Raw genomic sequence first — 26809 nt, 5'->3', positions numbered from 1 at the left:
CCCATTCACACCTTCGCACCATCCACTCCACTCCATAGTTTCCACCATACTCACTCCATGACCATCCATTCCAATACTCCATATATTCCACACTCCATGTATTCCACACTCCATGTATTTCACACAACTATTCTCCATTCACCTGCAGTTGCACACCTGTGCAATCACACCTGGTGCCACCTGCACCCTCCTTCCTTCCTGGACCATTTGGTCAGCACCATACACATCACCATCACTCACTCACACACTGCTCCATCCACCTGCTCAGTTGCACACCTGTGCAATCTCACTACAACTCACACTCACAATCATTTACTCATACCCTGCTCAATACACTTGAATACACCTCCAACACTCACACGGCATCATCTAATCTACCTGTTGCCCTGCTAACTTAGTGCTCCCCGTCTTCCCTTTAAACTAAGCACATACCACGTCATTATCATCCACTCTAATCTACCTGCGTCCCCACTACAGGTATCATTGTCACTAACTAATCTTAACGTTACCTAAGGTCATCTTCTAGGTCCCTACACATTATCCAAACCCTACCTCGGCGAGCTTACACTGCCATAAACCCCATAAGTCTAGTGCTCCTTTGCCCCCGCTGTGACGGATGACAGAGTTGCCATCCCACCACATCGGGCATCTCCCACTACCAATTTTGCTCGTCCAAATTCAACAAATCAAAAATTTGCCAATCATCTGCCAATCACTCTACCATTACCAATCATCACTCTGCCAATCCTTAGCCAATCATCAAATTTTGTTTTTTTCAATTTCAGGTCCAAAACACTTTTAGTATCATCATCATCACAGTCCGCTTTATCTGAGCCTCGGTGCGTCGTCACATCATTAAAACACGGCGTCGCAAAGCCGAGCAATGAATTCGGGTGGTTTGGTCGCCGGCAGGTTGAATCCGTCCGGCTTTCGGTTCAAGGGAGGTGGTTTGGTCGGGCCGAGATTCCACGCACCATCTCGGCGCAGTACCTTGCGGTCCCGGGCCCGATGGCTGAGGTTCGCCTGGTCGGAACCCCGCCCCACGAGGGGGCACTGTCCGCTTCCTCCCACTCGCCCTTGAACCGGACCGGTCGCCCCGCCCGACAAGACCCGGACTCGACCGTGCAGGGCGGGGCCAAGCCCGAATCGGCAACGACGCTTCGAAGAGAAGCGACGCAGCATCGATCCGCGCCGGGCCTGGCATCCAAACAAAGCACACCGCGCCCCGAGTGCTCGCATCGGCTATCCGTCGCCCTAACCGCTAACCCGGTTACCGTCGATGCTTCACCTGCATGCTCACACGCATACGCTACCCCTTTCACCCTCACCGAGCTCGGTGCTCCAACACCATCCGTACATTCCACCAACGCTCTCCCTGTTACACACCACACCTCTCGCGCACACTCGCCGTTCGCACACTTCGGTCCACACCTCTCCTCCGTTACGTCCTCCGTAACACTCACCATGGGCGTGCACTCTTGCATCCACCCACTACCGCGCTCCGATGTGCTCCCTCGCACTCGCGCTACTACCAACTCAGGTGTGCTTTCTCGCACACCCTCGCCGTTCATCCCATACGTGCATCCTCGCACCCGCTCCACCACCAACTCACTCCTCGTGTCCCACTCCGTACACCCCGACGTGCATTCTCGCTCGCACTCGGTTTCACTCCCACACTTTATAACACACCCACTTGCCGACGCACACTTTTTTTCATACGCGTGCCATTTCCACTCACACGGGACCCTTCACCAACGCCCGGGTGCCATATCGATCCCAATCGCGCGAAAATTATTTTGTCGCCAAACATCCTTCTACAAAATCTACCCGCACAATATACAGCACGACTCACCTGGGGGATCCTTTTCTCCACGCGCACCTGCAAACTTCCATTTGGATTAGCAAGTACATCATCATGATTTGAGCAGGGACTTTGTACATATTCCATCTTTTCCTCCTGCTGCGAGTGGTTTTCTAAGTCCCCGGTCTCTTCAATTTCAATGCCCACTACCACTTTTTCTTTACTCACCTCGACGGCCGTTGGCTTTAATAAAATTCCCTCTACCTCATCGGTCGCCGGCTTTTCCAAACCCCGGGTCGCGATTTCTACCCCCGTCATTATACCCGCGCTTTTCTCCACTTCGCTCAACCAGCGCTTCTCGACCCGCGTTACCTCCTCGTGCACCCCTGGGACCTGCTCGCCCACCATGCGATCCATGGTCTCCCCACATTTTTGCATGCGGTCACCCATTCTGTCCGCAATTTTGCCGATTCGCTCCATTTTGCTTCCTAGCCTCTCAAATTTAGCTTCTAGCCGTTCCCCCATTCTGTTTTCCCTTTTTTCCATTTCCCTATCTCTTTTTTCGTTGTCGCACTTCGACTCTGCCATGTATTCGCTGAACCGTGCCATGAACTGCTGCATGTCAAACGGCTGCATGTTAAAGCCCGCTGATACAGCGGGCTCGGCTACCGCGCGCTCGTGCGAGGCGCCTTTTTGCGCGCCTGAAACCTCGTGTGCGAGGACGCCATTTTGCGCGCCTGAAACCTCCTCAACCACCTCATAAATTGCTCTCCTCTATTTCGTCCCTCTGATCCTGGGTTACTCCTAACCCCTCTCCTAGTTCCCCCACCGACATCCCGTCGCCTTGACCAGCCATGGCGCGATTTCAAAATTCGGGTTTTTATAAAACAACACAAATTTCCCACAGCTTGTAATTTTGAGCGCGTTAAGCGCGCTTCGGGTCCGTTCCCGCTCCCGACACCAATTGTTACGCCAATAGTACAATTGGTGTTCCAAAATTTGGGCTAAATAAATTTAGTCCCAGGTCCGAATCCGACATTCCTGACACCAATTGTTACGGCCCGCGGATAAGATGTTATGTTTGCCGAGCGGATGGCCCCGTGGCCTAACAGTTACCCCGACTAACCCGATTCCTGAACGTTGGCCGGATCGCGCCACAGCTATTCAATATGGAAAAGACAAAAGCGACACGGATGTGAAGAAGGAGGAGACGAAAAGGTTGGCAAATACTACTAAATTTATTTACTATTTACAGGCTCAAAATAACCAAGGAGAAGGAAAGATAAGAAAATAATATACAGAAGATTTTAGAGACACAGTGAAAATCGCTAGCTTATCTAAACAGGCTTAATTAATACCCAGGACAGAACAAACGAAGACGACTCACACGGGGAATGATGATAGGAATGGCGGAGGTGGATGGCTTGGAGGGGGGGGGGGGGGAGGCCGGTCCAAGGGGTCCTGCAGCACGGTCGGCGCGTTTAGCAGCCGCCGTTCCTTCGCGGCCCTGCTCAAAACCGCCGTCCAGGCCCAAGCGGCTGTTGAGTGTTGTTGCTGCTGTGGCCGCCACTGCTGCTGCTGCTGTGGACGTCGCGTGCTTTGCCAGGACTACAACAGGCTTTGTGCTTTCTGGGATGTCCTCTCCTTGGATGTTCTCTATGTTCTCTTGGTCCAACAACTCTTTCTCTTTCTTGGTCCGACCACTCCTCACTATCCACAACCCAACGCAACTAACGCAACCACTGACCACCACGACGCAACCCACGCACTTCTTGCGCGCGCGCCTTTATAGCGCCTCCGGCGATTAAGCCGCCGGCCTTCAGGACACGCCCATCGGTGTGCTCACCTCGGCCATGGTTGGTCGCGCGACCCTCTGGCTCCGCCCTTGATGACGACGGGCGGGCACGCCTTTCTTCCCCAACCCGAGCACATGTTCAATGGTGGTTTTGGAGGGGATGTGATTGGCAAATTGAGGCTTGGCCATGACGAAAGGGGAAATGGAGGTTATTGGGAATGGGAATGAAGAATGAAGGGAATCTATCTTATTTCACTTGGTGCAATGGAGTGTCATTTTAATGGAAGACAAAGCCTTAACCTAATACACAGAATAAGGAAATAAACTACTGAACAGCGATATTATAGTGTCCTTCAATGTATGCTTCATGGAATGAACTACCGGAACGCCCTTTGACTTTTATACACACTGGAGCAAGGAGGGCTCAGACTAAAACAATAATTCACAACCATTTACTATACAATACAACACAATCAAAAAAAACTCAATCCTCATATCCGCAACAATATATATGCATATACATACATATATATACATACATATAATATATATACATATACACAAAGAATTAAGTTAAGCACCCCCCCCCGTTTTTTTACAACCTCGCACATTACAAGTTTGTTGTCGTCAAAACAGTGTAATATACCCATGATATTGCTATATTTTCTGGAGAAGAGATATTATGGTCACATAAAAACATAACAATCATGCCGTTTTCAATATTTTATTCTGAATAATTTAAGGTGAAATTTTTTGGGAATTTTAGGCATATTTTCACCTCAATTTAAGTATGGAGCTATAGGTCCATCACGGACAGTGTGGATGACGTTTATGTTTTCTAACGTACAGTCATTGTTCTGAGAAGACCTCTAGCGATCTTTGCGTCAATAACGTGTGTAGGACCCACGTGATCGGATCACTGACTCAACCCTACGCCTCATAGACCCTGTAAGCCGTCGTATGCGTTGCTGTGGCAGGTTGTTCCATTCCCGATGTAATGCACGTTCCAATTCATCCAGATTGGCTATTGGAGGGACCATCTTCGCAATTTGTCGTCCCAACATGTCCCAAACGTGCTCGAGGGGGTTCAGGTTCAGGACAGGATTAGGGGGTGCTTAACTTAATTCTTTGTGTAGGGGTGCTTAACTTAATTCTTTGTGTATATATAATATATATGCATATACATGCATATATATACAATATACATACATATAATATATATATATATATATATATATATATATATATATATATATATATATATATATATATATATATATATATATATATATAGTTACTGATCGCGGTTTAGATGTTATGATGGGCCGAGCGGATGGTCCAACCGCGACCGTTACAGGATCCCCGACTCACCCGATTCCACCCAAACGTTGGCCGGATCGCACCGCAGCTATTCAATAGGGAAAAGACAAAGGCGACATGGATGTGAAGAAGAAGAAGAAGACAAAAAGGTTGGAAATACTACTAAATTTATTCCTACTATTTACATGCTCAAAGTAACCAAGGAGAAGGAAAGATAATAAAATAATATACAGAAGAATCAGAGACACAGTGCAATTATTAGCTTATACAGACTTAATTAACCCCGGGACAGAACAAACAAAACAAACTCACGTACACAAGAAGGGTGGAAAGGCAGGAGGTGGATGGCTGGAGGGAGAGGAAGGTCCAAGGGGGTCCTGCAGCACAACCGGCGCGTTTAGCAGCCGCCGTTCCTTCACGGCCCTGCTCCAAACCGCCGTTCAGGCCCCCAAGCTGCTGTTGTGGCTGCTGTGGACGTCGCGTGCTTTGCCAGGCCTTGTCCGACTCGTCTGGTCCAAACCCTCAACTCTTTCTTGGTCCACTCACTCTTTACCACCGACTCCTCACCGCAACCAACGCAACCAACTGACCACCACCACCGACTCCTCACCGCAACCAACGCAACCAACTGACCACCGACTCCACTGACTGACTCCTCACGACTCTCTCTGACTCTGACGACTTACTCCTCCACGCCACTTGCGCGCGCGCCTTTATAGCGCCTCTAGCGATCAAGCCGCCGGCCTTCAGGACATGCCCATCGGTGTGCTCACCTCGGCCCTGGTTGGTCATGCGACCCTCTGGCTCACTCCTCCCCTCTATGACGAGGTGGAGACACGCCTGTCTTCTCCGACCCTGCCTCGTGGTCAATGGCGGTTTTGGAGGGGAGGTAATTGGCAATCGAGGGTTGGCAATCACGAGAGGGGATGTAAAAGGGAATGGAGATTTTGGGGATGGGAATGAAAGGGGATCTATTCTCTTTCACTGGTGCAATGGAGTACTTCAATTAATGGGAGACACAGCCTTACTCTAAAACACAGAATAAGAGATAACTATCAAACAGGGGTATTCTATTATTTGGCTGACGTGTATGCTGGTGGACTAATTATGGGATGCCCTTTCACCTTTACACAGCTCCGGAGGTAGGGGGGCGCAGAATAAACAATAATAATAATAATACAGCACACAATCAAAAATAAATACAGTCCTCATCTCCGCAACACTGCACCCTCCTCCTCTTAGGCACCGCCCGGGCCTACAACTTTTATTTAGTGTGACACGTAGGTGTAGTTCCCTCTACTTTTAACCTGACCCTGAGTGCGACAGTTTTAAAACATAAATAAATGTGTCCCGCTGCTCCATTGCACCCTGCCTAACAGACTTACGCCCACAGTTAACCGAATTGCGGAATGGTCTTCAAACTATACACTGAAGGTGGGAAGCATTATTTACAATGACGCTATTTTTATTTACAAAACTAACCCAGGACCTGTAATTGTTCTTTCTGTGGGGGAGACAGTCTGCTCTGCATCAATGCACCATTAAAGCACCTAAAAACGCACCAATACAAGCACCCTCAAGCACCAATCGGTGCAGTCACCATTGTTCATCAATAAAAATAAACCAACAACCCCGAACCCTGCAGGTGATCTCTTGCTCTTCGGCTCCCTCTGCTGGTTATTATTATTTGGTCTTCCAGATGTTGTCATTCTTTTGCTTTGCTTACTGGCGGCCTATTTGTATTAAAACTTGCACCCAATGTGTCCATTTTTATTTATGGCCCACAGGGCCGACTAGTGTGGTTCACCTGTGGGGCATCGGTGCCCTGTGGCCAAGGTCCGCCAGCAAGATTTCGGGCCCTCATGGCCGGTTCCAGCAGAGGGGCCATGCCCCAACCCATGGGGTCCATAAGTGGTGCTCGGCCACAGACCTGTGGTCCATAATGTGGTGCATCGATGCAGACAGCTGGTTCTGGGAATTTCGGGCACACAATGGAGGACTCACGCACGCTCCCCTCGGCACCCAATGGCGCACAGGTCATGTGGGAGACAAAAGGGGAAAGACAAATGAGCGAGGGGAAAGGTCACAAGGGTACACATCAATAAGGCAAAGCTCGTCCCTACCGTACGTCACCCCCCTGTCACCTACACTACCCTTGCCCTTACCCCATATTTACAAAATCTACCCATTTACAAATTCGTCACTACTGTCACATCTCCCCATATTTCCTCTATACCAAATTCGTCGCCACAATCCCTTTATCCAAAATTTGCCATCACCCAATTCGTCATCAATCCTCATAAGGAGGAAGAGATGGAACATGAAGCACAATGTCACACCCAGGTCATGATGCATCTCACAATCCAAACATTTGCATCATAAAAAATAATCAAAACATGGCATGGTGTGGAGTACCTGTCACCTCAGGTGAGTGGATGCAGATGGTGCGAGGAGACTTCAATCCTAACTATCCTCTAAATGACTTTAACACACTTTACACTACCCGGGGTCTTGCCCTGCCAATCCATTGGCCAACTTACACTATGGGTTCTAAAAACCAATTCCCATTGACCAAACTGTGGTGCTTCTCAATTTGGGGTCTCACTCCCCCGATTCATCTCCCGGTGCCCTCGCACAATTTCTGGGCTGCGACGTGTAGCTCTCCCAGCAGGTCTACCCACCTGCACACCTCCACCACTGCAGTTGCCACCCGAGCTTACCTAGCTCCTCACCCTAACCTAACTAGATGGGGAAGGCCCTCTCCTGGCTCTGTCACCCCTTGGTGCCCTCTGGCACTGGGCTACCCGGGTCCGTCCTCCGGATCCTCGGGCCCCATCCACAACTACCGGCTCCCAGAGCCCACCTGCGGCCTCACCTGGCCGACATCCTCCCAGTAGTGGAGTGCCCAAACCAACTACACACACTAACAGGCTACACGCCCAGCCATTTCCACAACACTAATGCACCCATCCAAAGACCATTCTTTCACCCGCACCACAGATGCCAATATCCAATCACAATTTACCTGTACCCTCTACCTAACACTTACACTACCCGCCCCGGGTATCCGTGATGGGGGTCCACTCTTCCCCCATTCACACCTTCGCACCATCCACTCCACTCCACAATTTCCACCATACTCACTCCACGACCATCCATTCCTATACTCCATACCATTTATTCCATACACCTGTCCTCCATTCACCTGTCGTTGCACACCTGTGCAATCATACCTGGTGCTACCTGCACCCTCCTTTCTTCCTGGACCATTTGGTCAACACAACACACATCACTATCCCTCACTCATACACTGCTCCACACACCTGTTCAGTTGCACACCTGTGCAATCACACCTGTTCAATCACACCTGTTCAATCCTCACACACGGCATCATCTCAGCTAACTACTCCCCTCTGAAACTTGCGCTTCCCAGTCGTCCCTTTAAACTATTGCGCTCCCACGTCATTATCATCCACACTAAACTACCTGCGTCCCCACTACAGGTATCCTTGTCACTAACTAACCTTAATGTTACCTAATGTCATCTTCGCTAGATCCCAACACACGATATCCTAACCCACCCGGGCTAGTTTTCACTGCCATGCACCTCATAAACTATAGCGCATTTGCCCCACTTTTGTGAGGGATGACAGAGTTGCCATCCCACCACATCGGGCATCTCCCACTACCAATTTTGCACATCAAATTTCAACAAATCAAAAATTTCCCAATCACTACCCATCATCTGCCAATCATTACTGCCAATCATCAAATTTTGCTTGTTTTTTTCTAATTTCGGGGCCAAAACACTATCCTCATCACCCGTCTACTTATTAGATCCTCTCGGTGCGCCAATTCCCTTCTAAAGCTCGGCTTCGTACAGCCGAGCAATGAATGCGGGTTCTTTGGTGCCGGCGGCTGGATGCGTCCGGCACTCGGTGCAGGGACGGGGGCTTACCCGGGCCGAGATCCCACGCACCACCTCGGCGTGGAGCCATCCAATGTCCCGATCTCGACCTGCCAGCACGTCTCAATAGAAAGTGGTCGCCATGACGACCCTTCCTATCGGGCTGCCCGCTCCGCTTAGTGGAGCCCGGACGCGGCCGTTCCAAGCGAGGCACAGCGTGGATCGCGTACGGCGGTTCTTTCGAAACCGCCGTGGTTCGGATCCCCGCTGGTCCTCGCGGCACGCGAAGCTGCTCGACGCGCACCGAGGGCCCGATTCGGCTATAAGTCGTTCTAACCTCTAACCCGGTTACCGTCGATGCTTCACCTGCATGCTTACATGCATACGCTACCCCTTTCTTGCTCATACCTCCAGCTGTTCCCATGCTCCTCGTACCTTTCCTTACACACCTCGGTACACTCATTCCGCTCACCGACTTGGTCACACACCTGACCACCGAACACTTTGGCACACATTCGTCGCTCGCACACCTCACCAACACACCTCTTCGCGCCCCCTCCTCGGTCACCTCCTCTGTGACAATCACAGGTGTGCTCTCACCCGCACACCCAACCACGTGCCTCACGACCAACTCAAGTGTGCATTCCCACACACGCTCTACCATTCCAGGTGTGCATCCTTCCATGCCAGGTGTACATCCTCGCTCACCTGTCACAACTAACTCACGCACCGTGTCACTCTCACTACTCTCAGTTCCACTCTCGGTCGCGCACTCACCCTTACTCTCGACAGCACACTCTTTCCTCATGCACCCGTCCGTTACACACCTTTCCCGCGCACACTCTTGCGCACACTTTTCCGTTACTTCCTCCGTAACACTCACCACACCGCGCTTCCATGTACCCCCTCGCACACGCGCTACGACCGACTCACTCTCGACAGCACACTCACTCCTTGGCGTGCACTTTTTCCTCACACACCCCATGGTCGGACATTCTCGCACACCTCGTTTTTCGCACACCAGACCTGTCGCACACTTCACCAACGGCCTTTCACGAACACCCGGGTCTAAATCAACCCCCAAGCCGACTGAAGCTTTCCTCACATCATGTTTCCGATTATATCGCCACTCACCTTGGCACCTCGTCTCCGCACCTCCTTTGCCACCTGCAAACTCTTTATTTGGTTAGTGAGCAGCACATTATGAGTTGAGCACCGACCTCGTACCAATTCCATTACCTCCTCCTGGATTTCTCTCTTAGTTTCTGTCCGTCTCTTCTTAATTTCACTCACCTCTTCTTCCACTTCCTCTAATTTTTGTTTAACCTCTTTTATTTCTCGGTGCGTCTCCTCAAGTTCGTCCTCTAAGGCTACCGTGACCGTCTCTATGTGCATCCTCACCTGCCGGTCCTTTGTCTCCATTATCTCTGTCACCTCGTCCACCCTCATTGTCAGTTCCTCACGTACCATCTGACATTGCCTCTGTGTCGCTATTAATTCGTTTTTAATTTCTTTTTGTGTCGCCTTTAACCCCCCTAGTACCGCAGTGTTCCTTTGAACCTGCTCCACTAACTCCGTTTGTCCCTCTGTTAGCTGTTCCACCTCCTTCGTCAGACCCTCTATGCCCCCCTGTAACCTAGCCGTATTATTCCTCACCTCTTTCTCCATACGCTTCTCACCTCGCTTTACCTCCTCGCGTAGCCCCGAAACCTCCTCACTTACACCTCGTCGTATCTCCTCTTTCATCTCCTCCATCTCCTTTGTAGATGCCACCCTCATCTGTCCCAATTCATCCCTCTGAGCATCCAATTTGGTTTCTACCCCGATTTTTACCTCCTCTATCTGCTCTCCCATTTGTTTAATTTCTCGGGCGGATTGCTCCCCTATCTCCCGCAATTTGTCCTCCATCCTATTTTCTAACCCCATTAACCCATTTTTCACCCCCTCTAACTGATTCTCCTGGGCAGCCATTCTATTTTCCACCCCCGTTAACCCATGTTTTAATCCCTCACCGGTACCCCTCGCTTCGTCCCTCATTACTCCCAATTGCTCACTCTGAGCATCCATCCGGTTCCCCATTACCCCCATTTGGTTTCCCAAGTCATTCCTCAGGTCTTCACTTGTCTGGACCATGAGCGCCTTTATTTGTTCCATAAATAGGCCCAAATTCATCGGCGGCGCTGCTACGGTCACGGGCGCGGCTAAATTTGGCGCCACAATAATCATGTGCGCGAGGCCGCCATTTTGTGCGTCTGATACTCCCTCAACCGCCTCCTCATTGCTCCCCTCCATTTGATCCTGGGTTACTCCTAACCCCTCTATCTCCCCCACCGACATCCCGTCGCCTTGACCAGCCATGGCGCGATTTCAAAGTTCAGGTTTTGTAAAACAAAACAAATTTCGGCCGCTCCAAATTTTGACCAATTTTTTTTTTTAGATGTTTTAAAAATTTGGTTCGGGCCCCGAATCTCACTCCCAGACACCAATTGTTACTGATCGCAGTTTAGATGTTATGATGGGCCGAGCGGATGGTCCAACCGCGACCGTTACAGGATCCCCGACTCACCCGATTCCACCCAAACGTTGGCCGGATCGCACCGCAGCTATTCAATAGGGAAAAGACAAAGGCGACACGGATGTGAAGAAGAAGAAGAAGAAGAAGACAAAAAGGTTGGAAATACTACTAAATTTATTCCTACTATTTACATGCTCAAAGTAACCAAGGAGAAGGAAAGATAATAAAATAATATACAGAAGAATCAGAGACACAGTGCAATTATTAGCTTATACAGACTTAATTAACCCCGGGACAGAACAAACAAAACAAACTCACGTACACAAGAAGGGTGGAAAGGCAGGAGGTGGATGGCTGGACGGAGAGGAAGGTCCAAGGGGGTCCTGCAGCACAACCGGCGCGTTTAGCAGCCGCCGTTCCTTCACGGCCCTGCTCCAAACCGCCGTTCAGGCCCCCAAGCTGCTGTTGTGGCTGCTGTGGACGTCGCGTGCTTTGCCAGGCCTTGTCCGACTCGTCTGGTCCAAACCCTCAACTCTTTCTTGGTCCACTCACTCTTTACCACCGACTCCTCACCGCAACCAACGCAACCAACTGACCACCACCACCGACTCCTCACCGCAACCAATGCAACCAACTGACCACCGACTCCACTGACTGACTCCTCACGACTCTCTCTGACTCTGACGACTTACTCCTCCACGCTACTTGCGCGCGCGCCTTTATAGCGCCTCTAGCGATCAAGCCGCCGGCCTTCAGGACACGCCCATCGGTGTGCTCACCTCGGCCCTGGTTGGTCATGCGACCCTCTGGCTCACTCCTCCCCTCTATGACGAGGTGGAGACACGCCTTTCTTCTCCGACCCTGCCTCGTGGTCAATGGCGGTTTTGGAGGGGAGGTAATTGCCAATCGAGGGTTGGCAATCACGAGAGGGGATGTAAAAGGGAATGGAGATTTTGGGGATGGGAATGAAAGGGGATCTATTCTCTTTCACTGGTGCAATGGAGTACTTCAATTAATGGGAGACACAGCCTTACTCTAAAACACAGAATAAGAGATAACTATCAAACAGGGGTATTCTATTATTTGGCTGACGTGTATGCTGGTGGACTAATTATGGGATGCCCTTTCACCTTTACACAGCTCCGGAGGTAGGGGGGCGCAGAATAAACAATAATAATAATAATACAGCACACAATCAAAAAAAAATACAGTCCTCATCTCCGCAACAATATATATATATATATATATATATATATATATATATATATATATATATATATATATATATATATATATATATATATATATATATATATACACAGACTTGGCATTTAATATGGAATTTTTTTTTTTTCTTGACTTGGGTTTACTTTCTTAACTCAGTATATCAATCTGGTGAGTTTCTTTTACACTTTGGTGATTTATTTGTAAAAAGAACCATGTCACTGATTGTCTGTCGCAGCAAGAAGTCACAACAGGATTATATCACAGGTGGCGTGGCAAAATGTATGGACAGGTGCATTTGATGATTGGCTTCACAGTCAGGTATACAAGGGGTGTTGCGTTCTGTGTTAGTGGAAAACAACTGCTGCACGTCTCCAAAAGTTATTACCGCTTCCTCTGGAGATGGTCTGTCAACTCGACAATGCTGTTTGTCATGGAGTGGTGGCTTTACGAAATTACGGCATGAAACAGCGTGCTATTGCTCGGCAGTATGGCATCACTCAAGGTCAGGTGTCAACGATCCTGAAACGAAATGCTCAGAGGGGTGTCCCTACTCAAATTCCGAGGCCAGGACATCCCCGCAGAACCACAAGGAGGGATGATCGCCAGCTGCACCGGTTAGTCCGCAATGGCCGTACCAAGTCAGCTAATCGGCTTAGGGCTGAGTGGCAGCAACTGACAAATGTGCCTGTATCCAGAAGGCTAGTCAACCAACGACTGGTTCAAGCAGGCTATGGTTCCAGGCATCCCCTGAGAAAGCCAGGCCTGACCAGACAACACCGCCAGCGCCGATTGCAGTGGGCCAGAGAGCACCGTCAATGGCAGCCAGGACACTGGAATCACGTGATCTTCAGTGACGAGTCTAGATTTCTGGTCTATCGTCAAGATGGCCGCGTCCGAGTGTGCAGACAAGTGCATGAAGCCTAAAACAAAGATTGTATAGTGCCAGGAGTCCAAGCTGGAGGTGGTGGGGTGACCATTTGGGCTGCTTTTCATGCAGGGGGCAAAACTGACCTGGTTGTTCTGAATGGAAACCTGAACCAGTTCAAGTACAGGGCCATTCTGGAAGAAACATTGCTTCCATTTGCTCATGCAGCCTTTCGAGGAAACTTTGTCTTCCAAGATGACAATGCACGGCCTCATTGTGCTCGCATGATCCAACACTTTCTGGCTGACTGTGGTGTAGAGCATATGGAGTGGCCTGCCATGTCCCCAGATATGAATCCGATAGAGAACTTGTGGGCAGAATTAACGCATCAAATCGACCACTTGGACCAGCAGCCGACCTCTGTGCGTGAATTGCAGCAGGCTATTGTCACTGCATGGCAAGCGATTCCTGTCCAAACCTTGGCAAATCTCGTGAACAGCATGCCTCAACGTGTACGACTGTACGTGCTCTCCTGAATGCTCGTGGGGGTTACACGAAGTGAATGAATGAATGATCGTTTTAAGGCCATTTTCCCCCGCTAGAGCGGGGGTTAGCCTTGCGGGCCCCATGACAATCATGGTTCCCTGTTTGAGGCAATGTTTTTTTATGGCCGGATGCCCTTCCTGACGGTTACACGAAGGACTGAACTGTAATTTTACTGTCCGTAATCCCAGTCGTAATTTAACTTTTGCTTTTGTTAAAAAATTTTTTGGCAAATCTGCAAAATAAAGAGATATTTCTGGAAAACGTACAGAAGTTTAACACAGTACTGTCCATGAATTGAGTTCGATATCAGTTTTCATCACTTTCAAGGATCAATTTATTTGTTTCGAAATGTCAAATGTGGTTTTTGTTTCTTTTAAAGGTCACATTAACAAAATCTAGAATAATTTCAACATAATTCCAATGAACTTTTGGTTCTAAGACATCTTGAAAAGTAAGTTCACCCCCACAAAAAAAATATTCCATATTAAATGCCAAGTCTGTATATATATATATATATATATATATATATATGCATATACACACATATAATATATATATACATTGAAGGAGCTGGGCTCCAACGCGAGTTGAAAGAATTGACGCGACCAAAGATGGAAATTCGTCCGAGTAGGTTTAATAAATGTATCACACTCGGGTACTCTGAAAAGCCCGTTTATCGGGCAGCAATATATATACACATTTATGTCGGGAAGTTTGCCCGGCAAAAGGTATACCGGGCATGCCCGGGTATCAAGGGCGAGCCTTGGAAAGGCGAGTCTGGACCTGCCCGGGCGTGTTTGGCTGCGGCCTGGCAAGTCGAGGCTGGGCGTGCCCGGGCGCTCTGGACGAGCACTGGAAAGGCGATAGCGGGCATGCCCGGACGCTCTGGGCGAGCCCTGGAAAGGCGATAGCGGGCATGCCCGGACGCTCTGGGCGAGCCCTGGAAAGGCGAGAGCGGGCATGCCCGGGAACAGTGAGTCCGGGCATGCCCGGGAGAGGCGCGTCTGGCCGTGTTCTGGCCGATGCAAGGCGATTGTGTGCATCCAGCGGTAACCGCTACACACGCCCCTCCAGAATCGACCTGCACCGGCAGGGTCAATTTAAGGGGGGTCCGGATGACCAGGCCGAAGCGACCCCTGGAGGGTCGTGGGGAGGGGTCCGACGTGGTGGTGGGTGGTCGAGCGGGGGGAACTGTGGACGGGGGGCGGCCTCGCCGCGGAGGAAGGGCCAACCGTGGTGGTCGGTCGACGTCCATGTGCGCCGGTTTGAGGCGGTCCACAGAAATCCGTTCCGGCCGGCCGCCTAAGTCGACGATGAAAGACTTGTCGCCCCGTCGCAGGACCCGGAAGGGCCCGTCGTACGGCGGCCGGAGTGGCCCCCGGTGCGCGTCATGACGCACAAAGACGTACTCCGCTGTGCGAAGCGCCGGGGGGACGTAGGACTGGGGGCCACCGTGGCGGGACGTCGGCACGGGGGCAAATCGTCGGGCGGCCTCCTGGAGGTCCGAGCGCTGGCGAGCGGCGGACCAGGGACTGGTAGCGTCGGGCACGAATTCGCCCGGGACGCGGAGCGGCTGGCCGTAGACGAGCTCGGCGGCGGACGCGTGGAGGTCTTCCTTGGGGGCCGTGCGAAGGCCCAAAAGGACCCACGGCAGCCGGTCGGCCCAACCGTCGTCCTGAAGGCCGGCCATGAGTGCGGCCTTCATGGAGCGGTGAAACCGCTCGCACAACCCATTGGCTTGGGGGTGGTAGGCCGTGGTGCGGTGCAGCGTGACCCCCAACGAACGGGCGACCACGCCCCAAAGCTCAGACGTGAACTGTGGGCCGCGGTCGGACGAGATGTCCGCTGGTGGGCCGAAGCGCGCGACCCAGGTGGCGATGAACGCCTGCACCACGTCGGCGGTGGTGGTGGAGGTGAGGGGCACGGCCTCCGGCCACCTGGTGGTCCTGTCCACCATGGTGAGCAGGTGGGTGAACCCCCGCGAGGGGGGCAGGGGACCCACCAGGTCCACGTGGACGTGGTCGAAACGCCGTTCAGGCACGGCGAAAGGTGCCAGCGGGGCCTGGGTGTGGCGGTGGACCTTGGCTCGCTGGCAGGCCGTGCAGGCGTTGGCCCAGTCGCGGATGTTTCGTCGAAGGCCGTGTCAGACGAAACGCGCCGACACCAGCTTCTGAGAAGCTTTCCGGCCCGGGTGAGAAAGGCCGTGGATGGAGGCGAAGATGCGGTGCTGCCAGGAAACGGGCACGATGGGGCGAGGCTGGCCCTGGGAGACGTCGCAGAGCAGGACGGTGCCCGCGAAGCGGATGTCGGCCAGGCGGAGGCCCGTGTCCGCCGCGCGGAGTGCCTGCACCGAGGCGTCGGTGGTCTGGTCGGCCGCCATGAGCGCGAAGTCCACGCCGAGGTGGACCGCGTTCGCGCTGGCCCGCGAAAGGCAGTCGGCCACGGCGTTGTCTTTGCCGGCGACGTGCTGGATGTCCGTGGTGAACTCCGACACGGCGGAGAGGTGGCGCTGCTGGCGGGCCGACCACGGCTCCGTGACCTTAGCCATTGCGTAGACCAACGGCTTGTGGTCGACGAAAGCCGTGAACGGGCGGCCCTCCAGGAGGTGTCGGAAATGGCGAACGGCCAGGAATAGCCCGAGCAGCTCGCGGTCGAACGTGCTGTAGTTCAACTCGTTCGGCCGGAGTTGCCGGCTGAAAAAAGCGAGTGGCTGCCAAACCCCGTCCACCCATTGCTCATGGACGGCGCCCACCGCGTAGTTGGAGGCGTCCGTAGTGAGGGCGATGGGCGCGTTGAGCACCGGGTGAGCCAGCAGCGTTGCGTCGGCGAGGGCCCGTTTGGCGCTGGCGAAGGCCGCGTCCATGGCCGCGGACCAAACAATGTCATGCTTGGCCGGCTTGCCCCTGAGGGCCTCGTAAAGGGGCCGCATGAGCTGAGCAGCGCGGGGCACGAATCGGTGATAAAAATTCACCATGCCGAGGAACTCTTGGAGGGCCTTGATGGAACGGGGACGCGGGAACGTGGTGATGGCCTCGACCTTGGTCGGCAGCGGCACGGCCGCGGTCTTGGTGATGCGGTGGCCCAAAAAGTCAACGGTCGTCGCGCCGAAGTGGCATTTGACCGGGTTGACAATTAAGCCGTGCTCGCTGAGGCGACCGAACAGTGTTCGGAGGTGGAGGAGGTGCTCGGCGCGGGACGTGCTGGCGACGAGGATGTCGTCCAGATAGACGAAAAGAAACGGCAGGTCGCGCAGCACGCCGTCCATCAAGCGCTGGAACGCCTGGGCCACGTTCTTGAGGCCAAACGGCATCCGCAAAAATTCGAACAGGCCGAACGGCGTGATGACGGCCGTCTTCGGGACGTCGGCCGCCCGGACAAGTACCTGGTGGTAGCCCCGTATCAGGTCAATTTTCGAAAAGATGACCCGTCCCGCCAAACGGGCGGAAAAGTCCTGAATATGCGGGATCGTGTACCTGTCGGGGGTGGTAGCGTCATTGAGCCGGCGGTAGTCGCCACACGGGCGCCATCCACCCCCCGGCTTTGGCACGATGTGCAGTGGCGAGGCCCACGCGCTATCGGAGCGCCGCACGATGCCGAGGTGCTCCAACGCATCGAATTCGGCCTTCGCCATGGCGAGCTTGGCTGGGTCGAGGCGGCGGGCCCTGGCGTAGACCGGCGGGCCCGTAGTGGGTATGTGGTGCTCGATCCCGTGCCGCACCGCGACGGCCGAAAACGTCGGCCGCGTGAGGGCCGGGAATTCCACAAGCAGGCGAGCGAACTCGTTCGTTGCCGGGAGGGCGCACGCCAGTTCGGTCGGCGCGGAGCTGCTCATTGTGCACGCCAGGGAGCTGAAGGTCTCGGCGTGGACAAGGCGACGTCGTTTGACGTCGACCAGCAGCCCGTGCGCGCAGAGGAAGTCGGCGCCCAGCAAAGCCACGGGGACGCTGGCGGTAACAAAAGTCCATTGAAAGCGCTGGCTGCCGAAGCAGAGGGTGATGACGCGTGGGCCGAAAGTGTGTATGGCCGAGCCATTAGCAGCGACCAAAGAGGGGCCGCAAACTGCGTCCAGCCTGTCCTGCTCGGAGGCGGGTATGACGTTCAGTTGGGCGCCGGTGTCGCACAGGAAACGCCACCCAGACGCTTTGTCCCGAATAAACAGCAAGTTGCCCGAGTGGCCGGCGCTCATGGCTGGGAATGAACGCCGGCCCGGCCATTTCCCGACCTGCCGAAAGTGCACGGGGGCCGGCACGTCCGAGCCTTGTGTCCGAACCTGGCATGGTAATAACACCACGCCCGGTCAGGTGGAGGCCCCGGCCGTCGTGTCGGAAGCGGGCGGTGCAGCGTGGCGGCCGCCAGTTGCACCGGCAGTTCGGCCTCCAACCGCGCAGGGCGCTCAGGCGTCGCCTCGGACGGCGGCGGGCTCCAGGTAACCGCGCCGATGTGCTGGCCCGCCGAGGAGATCTTATCGGCTTCCCTGGCGAGGGCGCGGGAATCCGTGATCAACGTGCCAGCCAGGGCGAGGCGTACCGGGTGAGGCAGCTGGCGAAGGAACAGCTCGCGGAACAGAAAATCCGGAGAGTGCTCACCGAGCAACGAGAGCATATAGTCCATGCGCTCGGACGGGCGCGTGTCGCCGAGCTCGGGCAGGTCAAGCAGGCGCCGTGCGCGTGCTGCCGGTGAGAGGGCGAAAGCATCGAGGAGTGTCTTCAGTGCGTCGTATTTGTCAGCAGCCGGCGGGTGCTGGAGGAGGCTCAAGGCGCGGGCCGCGGTGGCGGAACCGAGCGCCGCCACAACATGGTGGAAGCGGGTGTCGTCCGCGGTGATGCCTCACAGGGCGAACTGAGAGTCCGCCTGAGCGAACCAAACAGCCGCGTGAGCCTCCCAGAAGGTAGGCAGTTTAAGCGTCACTGCCGTATCCATGTCGGTAGGTCACCAATGAAGGAGCTGGGCTCCAACGCGAGTTGAAAGAATTGACGCGACCAAAGATGGAAATTCGTCCGAGTAGGTTTAATAAATGTATCACACTCGGGTACTCTGAAAAGCCCGTTTATCGGGCAGCAATATATATACACATTTATGTCGGGAAGTTTGCCCGGCAAAAAGCTATACCGGGCATGCCCGGGTATCAAGGGTGAGCCTTGGAAAGGCGAGTCTGGACCTGCCCGGGCGTGTTTGGCTGCGGCCTGGCAAGTCGAGGCTGGGCGTGCCCGGGCGCTTTGGACGAGCACTGGAAAGGCGATAGCGGGCATGCCCGGACGCTCTGGGCGAGCCCTGGAAAGGCGATAGCGGGCATGCCCGGACGCTCTGGGCGAGCCCTGGAAAGGCGAGAGCGGGCATGCCCGGGAAAGACGAGACCGGGCGTGCCCGGGAGGTTCGGGCGTGCCCGGGAACAGTGAGTCCGGGCATGCCCGGGAGAGGCGCGTCTGGCCGTGTTCTGGCCGGTGCAAGGCGATTGTGTGCATCCAGCGGTAACCGCTACAACATATACATATATGTGACGGGCTCTGGCAAAACCAGACACTTGGGGGCATTTCTCTTAGCGAGAAAATCCGAAGTCAAAATATGACCACAGGGACCAAATTGAGAGTTTTATATGGATATAGAAAGAGTAACTTCTCCAGATCATTATGCACCAAAACATTTTTCCAAGAAACAACAGAAAAGTTGTGAAATTCGACGAAGAATCTAAAATGTCATTCTCAAAATGTGCTCAGAAAGTCACGAAGATCGCGAAATTTTGATGTTTTATTACGAGCCACACATCGTAATTCGAAGGAGATCTCTGACATACATGTTTGGTATGAATGAAAAGCTCTACGTGTGCACATTCTTTGTGCGTGTGAACTGCATGAGAAAATTTGAACCTAATTATCTCCATTGTTTAAACAAAAATATAATTGTCATTAAAATACCGTAACTTCGTTAATTTTCATCCAATTAACATTATGTAAATATATATATATATATATTATATATATATATAAAAGAAAGTTTTTGTTTGTTTGTTTGTGTGTTTGTCTGCACAAGCTAATCTCCTGAACGGTGAAAGATAGGAGGAAACCTCTAATACAAAAAATGTCGGGACGGGCCCCGGGAAGGTTATAGGCTAGGTGGCGAGGCCGGTCGAGGCCGCTTGGCCGGGCCGGGCCCATTTCGCAATTAAAAGCTGAGCTGAATTATAGTAGTCAATCTTCTACGGCCGCAAATAAACACTGAATTATAGTAGTAAATTCATTCAAAAAGAACCAAAAATGTCGGGACAGGCCCCGGGAAGGTTATAGGCTAGGTGGCGAGGCCAGTCCAGGCCGCTTCGGCCGGGCTGGGCCCATTTCGCAATTAAAAGCTGAGCTGAATTATAGTAGTCAATCTTCTACGGCCGCGAGTAAAAGCTGAACTATAGGAGTGAATTCATTCAAAAAGAACCCGGGCACCCGGGCAACGCCGGGTGCTTTCGGCTAATATATATACACATACATGTCGGAAGATTTGTAGCTCAGGATTCATATTGTAAATGATAGCACACTGAGCAGTAAAATTATGAAAATTTATTTATTAATAGCCTGACGTTTCGAGAACAAACTAGTTCTCTTCCTCAGAGGCGTTGAGTGTTGTGTTAACCGTTAAGTTCCGTTGGGGACGGTTCACGTCATGGATTGATCCAAGTCCTTGCCAATCACAGGGCTTTCCTGCATTCAAATGACTCTGCCGTTTTTGACGTTGTAATTGATTGCGTAGTGCTATGTGTGTGGGGTGTCAGTCGATGCGTCGGTTGATGGAGTTTTTAATCAGAGTACCAGGCCTCGATAATCTCGTGGGTCACTCTCAAAGAACCTGTGCCAAAGATCGTGGTCTGATTCCATGAGAATGTGTGATGGTGTGTGTGTATGTGTGTCGCAACCAATGACAACCTGTCTTGCCATCTTACAGCACGTTGGTGTTCAGTTGGCCTTGTGGTTAAGCGTTTGGACGTTTGGCCCACATAATTGGCTTCACAATCTTCACATAGAATGTCATCTACACCATACATTGTCAAATTTGTTCACCTGGTCTTTTGGCTTTGACAGCTGTGCTCGTAAGGATGTTTGTAGTTTGTGGGTGATGTTGATGTTGTACTCCCGTAGAAAGCGGCTTGTGGTTTCAGAAGCGTGTTGTATGTATGGAAGTCCCACCGTGTGTGGAGGTGTGGTTGGATTGTTGTTGCCATAGTTGGATTTCCGGCAACAAGATTTGATAAATGCATTTGGGTAGTGGTTTCCTCGCAGTGGTCGAGTGACGTGCAGCATTTCCATCCGGCGTTGTTCATGGTCACTCATTCATTCATTCATGTTGTTCATGGTCACTGAAGTGTGTTTTTGCACGATCTACAAAGCTGCGAACACAACTTCTTTTGTGGCAGGTGGGATGGCCACTACGGTAATCCATTACTTTGTTTGTGTTAGTGGGTTTACGGTACACCAGTGTGTGCAGCTTGCCGTTTCCATACCTGGAAATATGTACATCCAGGAATGGTGGAGACCCAGCTTGTTCTACTTCACATTTGAATTGTATTGCTGGCCATGTTGAATTTATATTTGTGTGGAAACGGTCAACATCCTCCTTCTTTATGATCACTAATGTGTCGTCAACGTACCGCAGCCACGACCTCGGATAAGGCTCACCGTGCAGTATTAGATCTTCAAAGCGTTGCATCACCAATTTGGCGATGAGCCCTGAGATGGGTGAGCCCATCGGGGTTCCTTCCTGTTGATGATATTATATGGTGCTGTCGAATACAAAGTACGTTGATTTGAGGCAGAGGTGAATGAGTGTCATTAGATGACCAGAGCTGAGGCGGCTGTTGCTCACTAGGTCTTGGTCATTGTTGATGTATTGTTCTGAGGTCTGCGTTGCTAATTCGATGGGTATGGATGTAAATAATGAAACCACGTCGAATGAAATCATTATTTCATCACTCTCGATGGGGACATTGACAAGCAGTTAACTACCACCTTACAGAAACTACAAGATGTAAGCCTCCTCACAAAACAAGAATGCGATATGATGAGACCAAACGACTCAGTCATTTCACGCTTCTACGGGTTACCAAAGATTCACAAGATTGATGTCCCACTACGACCCATCGTGGCCCTCCGAGGAGCACCCACCTACAATCTGGCTAAGTGGCTTTTCCACCGACTCAAACACTTAACAACACATTCAGCACACAATGTAAAGAACACCAAAGATTTTATCAACCGAATCAGAAATGTCGTTATATCCCTTGTGCGTCGTTACCTCTGTATCTATTCCTTTCTTCCTTTTGACAATACACCACAAGTAGGGCTGGAATCCCACTTTTAAAAGCCCTAATAAAAAAAACCTACCGGTAGCCAGGACATTGAGCGCTACCGCTAATTACATTGAATTTGGAGGCACACGTAGGTCGGGCAGGCCGAGGCCACGTCCCGAGGAGCCGTGATTGGGCGGGGTTTTTGTTTGACGGGAAGGACTGGTAATGAGAAACTCACTGATTGGCGAAGCACGACCGATGACGTCAGAGAGCGGCATGTAAAATAGTTGGAGTGGCGGACATTTTCCCTTCTCGTTCTGGATGTTAAAGCGAACAGTTGTGCTTGCTCTCTGCACGAGGAGGCTTCATCAGAAAGGACTTTGCTGGTGGTCGTGAAGAGGCGGAAGAGCCGCAAGTTTCCAGGCAGAAATGACGCGTGGACGAGCGCTGCTGGCTCGCTGCAGTGCGAGACACAGCGAGGCCTGGGTTCCCGCCAACAAACGAGTGGTTCCCGCCAACAAACGGGCGGTTCCCGCTGACGCACCGGGCGATTTTGACGACCCCTGAAGAGACCCCACCAACGATCAGAGTTAAGTGCACACACACACATTTATTTTCAGTTATGCTTCCCTTTCGTCTGTTTTCAAGTCTGTTTGTGGGGACGTCCCATTTAGGAATTCAGTTTATCACGTGTTTCTTAGTTACCGACATTTATTTGAATAAACCTGTTTCTTTTTGTACATTTAAAAACCGTGTTTTTTGAGTTAATTTATACAGGTTGAAGACGTCGGATGGAGGCCGTTCAAGTAAGTGCTCTTCAGCATTGTAATACAAGCATGAAACTTGACATTGATGTTATTTTACTCTAAAATACACATACTCTTTAAATCCAGTCGATTTGCCAACTAAAGGAAGATGGAAGAGTTATATGGAAATGCTGTTGAATGCAGAGAATGAATGGGATGGCAACATAGAGAGTAACCTTTGGGCTCTGTCCCGCAAATATTCCTACAGGTCGCACAAGTTCTGCCTGCAACCCTCTTATGGTTAAACTGCCAAAATCAAGACTCTCTGCTCACCTTCACGCCTTCATTCCTCTTTTCTCCCGCCTCTGGAACAAACTCCCTCACTCTCTTCAATCCCACTCCACCCTCCAGGTCTTTAAAACAGCTGTTCACCACCATCTCTTATCTTCCCCCATCCAAAACCTTGATCTTTTCTATCCCCGCTAATTTCACCCCAATTCCACTTTTTTGAAATACCAACTTCTGTCCTGGAAGTCCTTGGTGTCCTTGCGTTTTATGCTTCTCCCACCCACTCCCCCCCCCCCCCCCCCCTCCCACCAAGCCCTCTCCCTCCCACACATCTCCCTGCTCTTAAATGTTGTGTGCTCTCAAGTGTTTGTGTGCTTCCCCTTCTCTTGTCTTCCGCTCCCTCTTTTTATATATTTTGTTTGTCTGGCTGATTTGTTTGTGAAGTAAATGTTAGCTCTTTCACGAGCCTCGAATCAGTATACAACAAAAACCAAAAAAACCCCCAAAAAACCAGTTTTAGAACCGGCAGAGAAGATAACTGAGAAGGAAGTTGAGGAAGCGATAAAAGCAATGAAGAGAAGAAAAGCGGGAGGGCCGACGGGAGTTGTGGGAGATATGTTGAAGGCAGCAGGAAGTTAGGGTGTGAAAAGAATGACAGAGATCTGCAAGCTGGTGGTGAAAGAAGGCCGCATTCCAGTGGATTGGGAACTGAGTGTCCTCGTCCCTCTATACAAGGGGAAAGGTGACCCTCTGGACTGTGGCTCGTACCGAGCGATAAAATTATTGGAGCATGGAATGAAGGTATTGGAAAAGGTGTTGGAGAGGAGGATAAGGAAGAAAATGAAGATCGACGAAATGCAGTTTGGATTTATGCCAGGAAGAGGAACGACAGACGAGCTTTTTATTGTGAGGCAGTTGCAGGAGAAGTACATGGAGAAGCGGAAGAAGTTGTTTCTTGGGTTTGTTGATCTGGAGAAAGCATTCGATAGGGTTCCACATGAAGTAGGGACATGGACATTGAGGAAGTTAGGAGTGGAGGAATGGTTGATCAGAGTAGTGATGGCAATGTACAAAAGAGCGCGCACAGCTGTAAGGACAAAGGACGGGAACAGTGGTGAGTTTGAGGTGAAGGTGGGAGTGCATCAGGGGTCGGTACTAAGTCCACTACTATTTGTAGCTGCGATGGAGGTGCTGGCTCGGAACGTAAAGGAGGGTTTACCGTGGGAGTTGTTGTATGCAGATGATCTGGTGTTAATTGCAGAAAGTATGGATGGACTGAAGGAGAAGATGAACAAGTGGAAGGAATGTATGGAGACAAAGGTTCTGAAGGTGAATATCGGAAAGACGAAGGTGATGGCAAGTGGTAAAGCATGTGGTGAGGTGGAAAGAACTGGGAAGTGGCCCTGTGCTGTGTGCAGGAAGGGTGTCGGAGTGAATTCCATTCAATGTACAATGTGCGCTGAGTGGGTTCATCAAAATGTAGTGGTTTGAGAGGGTCATTAACCAGTGTGGCAGCTACATTGAAGTGTAAGGTGTGCACAGAGGGAGCTGGAGATGGAGTAAATGTTGAGTTGGATCTTGGAGACGGCGTGAAGCTGGAAGGTGTGAAAACATTTTGTTACCTAGGAGACATGCTGAATGGAGAAGGTGGATCAGACTTGGCAACGGTTGCTCAAGTGAGATGTGCACGGAAGAAGTTTCGGGAACTTAGTGGCATGCTGACAAGGAGGGGAGTGTCGTTGAAGCTGAAGGGAGAGGTGTATGCTGCATGTATGAGAAGTGTTATGATTTATGGGAGCGAGACATGGGTAATGAACGTAGAGCAGCAACGAAGGCTGGAAAGGGTGGAAATGCGAATGGTTCGGTGGATGTGTGGAGTATCGTTGAGAGAAAAATGAATGAATGAATGCTCGTTTTAAGGCCATTTTTCCCCGCTAGGGCGGGGGTTAGCCTAGAGAGAGGAAGACAAATGATGAACTGCGAAAGATGATGGGAATAGAGCCTGTGATGGATGCTGTGAAGAGAAACAGTTTGAGATGGTTTGGTCATGTGTTGAGGAAGGATGAAAGTGACTGGTTGAGAAGAGTGATGGAAATTAATGCAGAAGGAAGTAGAGGACGGGGAAGACCGAGAAAGACTTGGCTAAAGATGGTGGAAGAAAAAATGCGGGCAAGGGGGTTAACAAGGAGAGATGCAGAAAATAGGGCAAAATGGAGAAGATTGTCATGTGGCCCGCAAGGCTAACCCCCGCTCTAGCAGGGAAAATGGCCTTAAAATGCATGTTGTTGTTTGTTGTTGTATTTGCCAACTCTAAATGCAACACGGTGGACATTTTGAAAAATTAAATACACTCTGTAGAGTATTGTGAAATTCCAAAAGCATCATATTTCTTCACAATTTTTTTTCATTTGGGAGCATTCGAAGCAGAGCGTTTCGCTTAAATTGGTTTAAACTATTTTTTAAAGACAATTTTAAAAAAAATAGAAAATTTGTTCGTTAAAATTTTCAATTTATCTTAATTCGGTAAAGTGAAAATTATAACTACCTCTTATAAACATGTAGTTCTGTGATTTTGTGTTGATACTCGTACATCCTAAATTCAATATCAAAAAGTTTAAGGCAAATTTTAGCAATTTTGGCAGACATTTTATTAAAAATGGCCGCCATGTTGGATTTCGAGTTTGTTTTTCAACTCGATTTAAAGAGTATCGATATAATCACAACACAACTGCCAAATTTTATAAATGTATCACAATGGGAACGATTGACCCTAATAATGGGTGTTAGTCGCTTCGCTAAGAGCACACTTTCTTCATCAGCCGTGTTGATTCGGCTATCGGGTTTGCTGACATTAGTTTGTGGGGTTTTAGGTCATCCATAGCTTTTGAAAAGACAAGGCCATGGTGTACCGATACCCTGGTGAAATTCCAAATGCCTGCCTGAGAGTCTGGATCAGGAATTTCACTTTTTCGCAATCTCTCCACCTCGGTAATGATGCAACCAGCAGACCAAATTAGTAACTGCATGCAGGTCAAATATGCATCTGGGATATTCCTTTAAACTCTGGGAACAGTCAAATGAATGCACAACTTGCTGTTTGCTCTGTTAATAACACATAAGGGAAGAGCAGAGTAATGTGGCCCCTTGGGGAATGTGAACTCCCAATGATATATATGGAGCATATCTTTCCCACTTCCATGATATTTCATTCCGGGTCCCAGTGAATTGCCTCGGGTAGGTTGAGATAAGGAAAGTATTTAAGGGCCCCTTATTCTCCCATATATAACATTCATACACAGCATTCCAAAAACAAGGGGCACATAAATAGAATGCAAATAGGATAAATTAGGGATGTTTGCAGAGCATGGATAGTGCACCTTGTTAAAATGCTGATTTTCTCTCCATCAAAGCCAGAATTATTTCCACATTAAACTTTACGCCCAGTCACACACCGAAACCATTCACTGGCACAAACATATTTAGCTTTCACACAATGCACAGGACTCATCAGACAGGAAGGCTCAATGTTT

General features: G+C 50.8%; 1 long non-coding RNA gene across 1 annotated transcript in view; it reads right to left on the bottom strand.

Moving 5' to 3' along the window:
• Positions 1 to 459: 459 nt before the first annotated feature.
• Positions 460 to 26809, bottom strand: part of LOC144894310 (uncharacterized) — a 227336-nt gene continuing 200986 nt past the window's right edge. The window contains exon 3 of the long non-coding RNA XR_013625000.1: positions 460 to 509. This is a non-coding gene — a long non-coding RNA (uncharacterized LOC144894310). The remainder of the gene's footprint in view (positions 510 to 26809) is intronic.

The sequence above is a fragment of the Myxine glutinosa genome, chromosome 11 (assembly GCF_964187855.1).
Source record: "Myxine glutinosa chromosome 11, kmMyxGlut1.1, whole genome shotgun sequence".
NCBI classification, from domain to species: Eukaryota; Metazoa; Chordata; class Myxini; order Myxiniformes; family Myxinidae; genus Myxine; species Myxine glutinosa.
Note: the sequence above shows the minus strand (reverse complement) of the source record. Positions and strands in the feature narration are given on the sequence as shown.